We start from the raw sequence: 9,135 nt of genomic DNA on the forward strand, positions 1-9,135 counted from the left end.
AAGAGTCAGCATTCTACAACACTTCACAAGCGGATGTAGTGCATCTCTGTCTAAAGAGGTTGTGCTATCCTTGGTATTTTGCAAAACATTACATAAAAATCCAATTGACAAAGTTAACTGATAAGAACAAGACATTAATACAAAAGATGAAGAACACTTTTCCTTGCCTTAATTCACTGACAGAGGCGTATTTGAGTGTTGTTACCACTAAACAGGTGGGGGATGTCGCTTAAAAAGCTACATGATCTAAATATATCAATCCTCTAACTATATTGGGACATATTAAAAAGCAACCCCAAAAGTATCCCCATCTGTGTAAAGAAAAATCCGTGGACTTCCTAGCACTCACCACCTTTGGGGTAGCAGGGAGGTGAAGTACTGTGCACCACTATGCCAGGCTAAACATCCCAGCCCCAACACCCCCTTCTGGACCACAGGACAATATTTTAAAAAGCCACAGCCAATGCTCATGAGGGAAAGTGGTTTTTACTATGGGTTAGAGAAAAAGTGCAAAATGATTCCAAGAGCTCAGCAAAAGAAGACAGCAGATGAAAAGGCTCCACGTATAAGTGGCTTTTGATTTTCATGGGACCTGACTTACAGTATCTGAGTGTTTGATGCTGGCAGTTCTTCACATTCTGTCATAATTAGTCTATCACTTGCTCATTTTGCTCTTGTTCTCAGCTACTCATTATGTTACTGGCCAGAGCTTAATTTGCATTCGGTGCTTCCTATTCTGTTTTACTACCATTTTCTCCAGCAGGAAATCTTCCTTTCTGGTTCTTCATTGGCCTCGTGCACTGAGGAGGACCTAGACCTGCAGGTGATACCTTTATCTGAAGCAGAAAGTGGGTCACTGGCTTTTCATAAAACTGGAGATGATGCTTCCCTAGATTTTATCTTCACCTGCTGCTCCTGCATTTTTAAAAACATTAGACACATCCTAGCTCCCTGGGAGACACTTCCATATTATTTGCCTCAAGCAGGCCTCGATTGCATTTTCATCCACCAGCTGGGAGAGCACAATGAGACTTTCCCCAGAAGTCTGTCAATGCAGATCATTTAATTAGGCCAGATGGGATCACTCTAGCAGAAGTGCAAAGCTCTTTTTCCCCTTGGAATTGCTAATGCTGCCTTCCCAGCGTTCAGTCTTGGTGGTTGGGGAGATAAAGTTAAGACATAATGCATCCTTCTCACTCTGGTGCCTGCACTGAGGCTTATTATCATAGGTCTAAAATATTCAACCTTACCTTCCTGCCCTCTTGTGCTTCAGTGTTTCCCCATGTTTGCACATGGCGTAAGAGCAGCGCCATTACTTAGCTGTACTTGTAGAACTCAATATGCGTTCCCAGGCAAAAGAAGCTAGTGCTATAGTTGAGTACAGCTTGATTAGTTGAAGATTAAACATGACAAAAGTTTTTCTATATGTCCCAAACAAGTATCACAGATCAAATGTATTCAGAGTTAAAGCTACAATCAAAAGATAGCCAAACAATTCAGAAAAAATATGTAGCTAAAGCACTTACACAACTTTGTTTACACTGTCGTGATGTTGGGCAAGAATTATGATTATGATGAAAGAGTTTTAGTATTTGTAGTGCTAGGTGGCATGAGCCTGGCTCTTAAAAATACAGAGGTTATGTCTATCCATTTATTTTTTCCTGTTTGTGTTATTGTTAAATGGTATAGTCAATATTATTTGACTGTGTGTTTCTTACCTTACAGCTTGACTGCGACCAAAGAAATCTTGAGAGATCTTAAATTAAACAGTACAGCCTTTAATAAACTTAAACTAAGGCTAACAGAAAAATCCTTCCCTATTCAAAGACAGCTTGAGGTTGAGAAAAAAATTTAATATTTGGTTATATAAGATGAAACTTCGATTTAAGCAGAAGTATATCCAAACTGAAGTCGTGGAATCATGACTGCTTATCTGCTGTAGGTACGCTGAAGGAAGTGAAAATATATATTCTTTCTGCTTATAGGAACCCCACTCATAGGCTTAGATCTAGTCTTAGAAGTGGCCTGTTAGGGATAATAAGGTTCATTCTACCTTTTGTTTGGTATTTAATATTCTTGATGAACCTACTTCAATAACAGCAGTTGCGGTGATGGGCTATTTGTAGCTATTGATCCTCTACAGACCTGGACTGAGGCAATCAGCTAAATTAACATGGGTCAACTAAATTACCATTATTATTGACCTGAGCTGGATTCACAGCAGTGACCCAGCACTAACAGACCCCATTATCCTGTCCCCAGAGCATCCTGTTCTTCTGCAGTCTAAGGTCAACTATAGCACAGAAAAATCAGCCAATAGAATTTCCATGCTAAAAATCCTGTGATCAGAATTATGATTCCCTTATCCTGATTTTAGCCTTTTTTTTTTTTCCTCCTTCCTTCTTCTTTTCATACTTAGTGACAGTTAATGAAAAGCAAAGATTATTTTCTGCCAAAGAGGCTAAACAGAAGTACGGTTCAGTGATCAAGTACAACCTGCCACTCAAGGGAAAGGACTTAATTTTTCTACACTGTCACTTTCAGTGTAACCATGGATGGATGTAATTTAGGGACTGCAAACCCAGCTGGGATTTGCAACATACTGCTACCCATAGCCCTGACAGAAGCATATAGGCTTTGTTGCAGTACCTGGTAAGCTGGATGCCCAAAATACTATTAAGTGGGAATACAGCCAAGAAACCCCATAGGCAGTGCTGGCAGGGAGGCAGCACTATTATGGTTAGTTGTTTAGTAACTTCACAGAAGCCTGACTTCTGAGCGTGCTTGAAGGCCGTGGAGCTTCAATAATGAAGATGGGGACAGAAAGCTGAGGTATTTCTATAGCTAAACAGCAACTGAGCAGAAGTGTTGAGTGTACCTTTGGACTTGAGCAGCTAAAAGGTTACATGAGTAGGATACTAGTATTTCTCTTTTTCTAAAGAAAGAAGAAAGGACACAAAAGGAGAGGATGATAGGGTAAGATTCAGGTATGCAGGAGACATACCTCAGACATCTGCGAATGATGTAAGAGAACAGTAAGAACAGAGCTATTTCCTAAGGACAAGCAGGGAGCCAAGGACAGCCACAGCAGTAGCCAGGCTGGAAGCTCACCTGCAGCGCACCGTCCCACAGCACCGGAGCCACGCAAGGAGAGCACAGTGGTGGCAGCAGCAGTTGTTCCCATCAGTGGTGTCAAGCAAAAGCAAGGCAACAAGTTGCCTGATGTCAAATTCAAACAGCGTAAGAACAGGAAAAGAAACAAGAAACATGGCTTAAACTAAGACCAAAGGCCCGGGTTGGAGCTTATATGGGCCTCCTGGGCCCATGGATGGAGGTCTCTGGTGAGGCTGCTCAGGGCAATTAAAGGCTATTAAAGACCTTTACAATGTCAGAGGTACGGTCAATCCACCCACACCTTTTGGGGGTGGCAGCTGGAGAACAGTTAGCCTAGAGCATCTAAGTGGCATTACATGCCTGCGTTTAGGCCACTGAAACCCACCTGCGGTGACTAATTGCAGTATGAGCATCACAGCACTTCCTTACTCGGTATTAGTATTCTGAGAAAAAGTAAATTAGACTGAGGAACTCAGCAATTATGGCATGGGAAGCTGCAGGAGCATCTTAATTTGGAGTTGGATAAGATGGGATTTCCAGAAAGAAAATTGACAGTTAAGAAAATTAATCTGTGCTTGATTGGAATGAATTTGTTTTTAATTTTCTCAAACCAAAAATAAAATAGATTATTTTTATATTGATGGGGGGGGGTGTGTGTGTTAACTCCAGCTAGGGAAAAAAATGATATTAATAATTTTTGATAAAGAATTTCCAGTTGACTGTACTGTTGAATATGGGACACTTAAGAAATTAAGTCAAGAAATGCGTCAGATCCTTTTCTTCAGAGTTATTGCTTTGACAAAAGTGCAAGAAACAGAAGCAGGCTTGACCAGCTGAGCTTTTAATAAAGGTTTTGTGCAGATTATATAACAAGTTCTTAAGATACGGATGCAGTAACTATTCTTTCTTGCCCTTTCTGTGAATCTAGAAATGCCTTTCTGGTGTCTTAGTAAACTAGCTGTGGTGTTTTTTCCTGTTTCTTGGGTTTGCTGGTTTGGGCTAAGGCATCCCACCGAGTTCTGAGTTGGCTTCGAGCTAAAAGGTTTCATTTAGTCAGTTCCTTATACCTAGCATGAACACACTGCATGCAAAGACTGGTGCTTGAGATTTATTTGTGTCATCATTAAGGTAGAGAGAATGCACTAAGAAAAGCTGATAGACTGAGTATTGAGATTCTTGATGCATTTTGTGAAGAACATAAAATCTGCTCTAGCTTTGCTTTTTATCAGCAAAGTGGCTGCGAGTATAGCTTCTTTCTCTACTTATAAAATCTTGGGGGAAAAAGCTACAATTCCTTATTATATATAACTACCTAAATTATTTTTGCTGCTATTAGTAATTTGTTGAATTGAATTTAGAGATGGTAATTGGTATTTAATTCAGGTGTTTCAGGTGTGATTGGTCAGAAGTTGTATAGTAGTTCTCTTTGGGGTGAGAGGAATAACTAGGGGTGGCTTTGATTAAGCATGGGCTTAAAACGTATCCTGGAGAGTGGAGAAAGAATGACTATCACAGATTTTTAAGGCATCTTCTGAACCTTTTCCTTTCTTGATTGCTAAGGCCCACTCTGGGCACCTTTCCTATGGGGCAGGTAAGGCTATGTGCATGTGTAGGTTGAAGGACAATTGGGACTTTCTTGCCGGGCACATGAAGCTGCGAGATGGCCAGCCTGCCTTACGCGGGCACCAATACCTCCTTCCCCCCTTGGGAGTGGGGTGCAAGCTACAGTTTGGTCAGAGAATGGGGAAGATTCCATGCTTGATTTTTTTAATACTTTTTTTTTATGATCAGCAAAGGGTTATTTTCTATAGTAGTTCAGAGTTAGAATTCTGATACAATTCAATTGTACCAATTAAGTCCAACCATAATATCGGGGATAAAGCAGTGTATTTCCATCGCTCTATTTCAAAGTGAAGTGACAACGGAATGGGAAATATAATGATGACAGAATGAGGAATATGCATCATTTATTATCAGGATCTGCGTTGCTCAGTTCCTTTTTTCTAAGGGAATAGTTAATGTGTGATATTCTGATTTTTAATGATGGCTAATGCAGAGCTAGGGTCTGGTGTAAAGCTGTTATTTAAACTGTTTTAACTTATTATGAATATATAAAATAACTAAAGCACTTGATGTGCACTGTATCGTTAGAATTTGTGCCTAACTTTTTTAAATCTGATTAGTTATTTTATATGAGAGTTGAATTAGGTGATTGCAGTAGAAATGCCAAGAGATAGATTTGATGTCTTTATTTAAGAGAGAATCAGTTAATCCAATTTCTCAGAACATATGCCAGTTCTGTTGGTTGTAAATCCTTTTCAAGATGCCTTGAGTTTCCCAGTTTCCCTCTGCTTACTCCAAACACTTTTGCCTGCTGGAATCTGAGAATTATGTAATCATGATTATTATTTTTTGCCAAAAAAAGCCAAAAATAGTTACACACACTCAGTTATTGGAAAATATACAGATATGACTGTTTTGAAATACTGTTATGATTCTGAGGACTAGTACAGCTTTGGATTTCTGTAATGCAAATAAAGAAATTTAATTTAAATATGTTTCACTGAAACTTGTTTTAAAAGACCATTAAATATCCAACGTAAAAAAAATCAATAGATTTTATTTTTGTTTCCAAAACACCAACCCTAGCCCCCACCCTGAGAAGTACGCGCAGGCAGCGTACCGTACATGTCTAGCTTGTAGTATCTCCTGCTAGGGAAGTAACTCTCTGCCTTCCTACAGCAGGGGTTTTCCAGCACCTGTAAGATGCTTTACCGGAATTACAGAGTGAATCTTGCCATACAGTTTGATGTGAGGAAGCCATATCCTTATTTTCCAGATTGGCCAAGAGTTTCTTTATTCTTCCAACTGAACTTGGGTGAAGTTCAGGAGGTCACTTGGAACTATTGTGAGATAACTCTATGGATAGAAAAGTGCAAGCAGACTTTTTTGAATTTTATAGCGGGCCACGAAGACACAAGCACAACTAACTTCCTTTCTCTCGTGTTGCAGCCTGTAAAGCACATATCCTACAGTCTTACACAAATAGCATGTATCCAATCTAAGTCATAGCACTTTAATAAATGCGAAGGACCTCATGAATCTGTTACCTATTGTGTCGCAACACAATGACATCAGTATGCAGTCTCATTTGATATATCTGCATATCTCCAACTCTTGGTAACAAAAGTTATACATGTGGATCAAATGCATTTCATAATGGGTCCTGCACTTTCCTTCTGTTCATTTCAAAACCCATGTACTCTTATCCTGCTGATTCTCTAGATTGGAGCAAAACCCAGGCTTGGAAGTCGAGATATTATTTATACTTTTATTTGTTCTAATTATGCTTCCTTATATTCATTTTAAGCACACACCAAAACCTCATGCCGTCTTCTTATCTTCTGTTTGAATGACACGGTCCAGTTAATTAGTTTAACATTTTGATGTTTTTCTAAAAGCTCGTTGGCCTACATAAAGGTATCACTTGAAAAATGCCCTTGAATTCAGCAGGCAGCACGTGATGTATGAAACAGAGCAAAACCAAACAAACATTCGGAGCACAAGTGGAGAGGATTTATGATTCAAACTTCCTTCTGCAGGGGTGAATGATTGGTGGATTTGGACTGTTATGAGTTATTTGTATTGCAGTGAAATCTGGAGATCTTAGGAGATACTGTATTCAGAGCCAGCTTTTTCACTGGATACGTTAGGAAGGTGAACAGAGAGGTGAAGTTCCTCCAGTTCCTGCAATAAATGAACAGCCAAGTTGGTATTTTGGATGCGTGGCTTGTTAGGGAGTGTTGTATTGACTGGGGAAAATACAAATGAAAACGTACGGACTGACATCAGTGTCACTCCAGTGAAAGCTCTCCAGCAATTTGGAGGAAAACAACTTATATGGAAGAAACGGAGGCAAGAGAGACAAGAAAGAGGAACTTGAAAATGATAATTTTAGAACAGTATTTACTAATAAATTAAAATGCTTGAGTAGGGAAATCAGCAAGGTTCTTAGCTGTTTTGCCTGTAGCTTGACAAATGCTGTCACTTGTAAAATGAAAATCCGGGTTCAGTTTTAAACCTCAGCTCCGCTCAAACTGGATATTTGTATTCCAGTCTCCAGTTCAAGCCTGTTTCCAACTCATTTTGCTACTAAAACGCAGAGATGCTAACAGTTGAAGTGGTTACACATCAAGTCACGTTTTGTTTAATTTCTACCTAAAATAATCTAATAATCTTTTTCTTTTTTTTTTTTGTTTTTCCTCTCCTCCCTGTTTAATCGGAGAGTCTTAATACTAAAACACTTTAGTCTGCTGAAACATTTGATTAATTTTGTGTGGTTGCAGTTTTGTAATGAAACCCTGAAAGCAGCCAAGAAGCTTTACACAGCTCCACTGAACATTGCTGTGAATTATTACTGTGGTAACACTCCGAGGAAATAAGTACAGCATCCAGTCTCGGTGGAAGGTTTCTGTCTGATTGGTTTTCCAGTCACAACTTCTTACTCCTTATGCTTCAGAGGCTGAGATTCCTTGTGAGGGTGCTGGGCTCAGGCTAGGAGAAGGGCAAATATTTACAGTGTGCAGATGGCTTTCTATTCAGCTATAAAGATGGGTGACCGTGACACAGGGCTTTGAGAGAAGATTTAAGTGAAGAAGAAAATACCAACGAATCTGACTGACATGGATGGGAGTAAATGTTGAAATTTGCAGACAAATACACAGCTTTTGAAAATATAGTACATTATGGGAAGGTTTGGCTTGAAAAAATCACAGACACCATCTAGTCCGTACCTTGCCACAAGGCAAGATAACCTCTACCAAGCTTTTCCTGATAAATGTTTCTGTAACGTGTTCTTCAAAACCCTTCGGTGCTAAAGCAATGTATCACAGTTCTCCACTGTCCTTTCTGCACAAGTTTTCATAGTGTCTAGCTTGAATCTCTCTTGCTGAATGCTAAGCATTATTCCTTCTTCTGCCCTCAGAGGATAAACAATGTATTAACTCTTTCTCTTCCCCTTTGTATCTTGTACCTAGAGATTTAGAGTCGGAATCATAGAAGAGTGCTCTTTCAGAGAATATACGTTACTAATTCTTTCAGTATTTTTCTTAGATGTCTCAATAAACCTGTGTTTATGTGACATCTCTCTGGGTCTCTGGTAGTTCTTATCATTCTCCTATGGACGTTCCGTGGTTGATTTGAATCTTTCTTCAAATGCAGGGCTCAGATGATATATTCCAACTGAGATGCTATCAGGCTGGATAGAGGAATTGCTTCATCTATCTTACCTATGACACTTGCTTTACGTTTCCTAATATGATGTTTGCTTTTGAGCAGTAATATGATAATGCTGATTTCCATTTGTGATCTATCATAACTCTGGTATCCTTATCTGGAAAATTGGTCCTTATCGCATTGTTTGTCCCTATTGTTGTTGGCTGTTTGTTGTTGTGGGTTGGTTTTTTTTCAGTTGATTATTCCTAACTGTAATGTTTTGCACTTATCCTCACTGAGTTGTACCCGTTTATTTCAGACCTTTTCTTCAATTTCTCAAGATCATTGGGTATTCCAGTACCATTCCCCAAGCACTCATAGCTTTTTCTGTTATCACATTCCATGTTTCTATTTAATTAGTTAACAGTGTTTGGATTTTCTTCCTAAATTTTGTTGTGCTTTGTTATTTACAGAAAAACAGAAGCAGACCACTAAAAATGTATGTACATGTGTTTGCATGTGCTGTTTCATTTAAAATACTGCCTTGTGTCTGGCAATATCTAGGCCAAATGGGAATGTTCAGAAAAATATGTAAGAGCAGATGGAAAAAACAGTTTGGAAAACTTTGAGGGGAAAAGTGAGCCAGTAGAGTCTGAGTTCAGTGTATGATAATATTGTCCCGTAGAGAGAAGCCTGGAGAAAGTGAAGGTGGTCCACTGTCTTTCCTCATTGAGGTAACTGTTAAAGACAAGAAACTAGAGGAGCCAGCTCAAAGTTCATCTGCTCTTTGGTGTAGGTGTCACTAGG

This window comes from Charadrius vociferus, unplaced genomic scaffold (assembly GCF_000708025.1).
Source record: "Charadrius vociferus isolate BGI_N301 unplaced genomic scaffold, ASM70802v2 scaffold650, whole genome shotgun sequence".
NCBI classification, from domain to species: Eukaryota; Metazoa; Chordata; class Aves; order Charadriiformes; family Charadriidae; genus Charadrius; species Charadrius vociferus.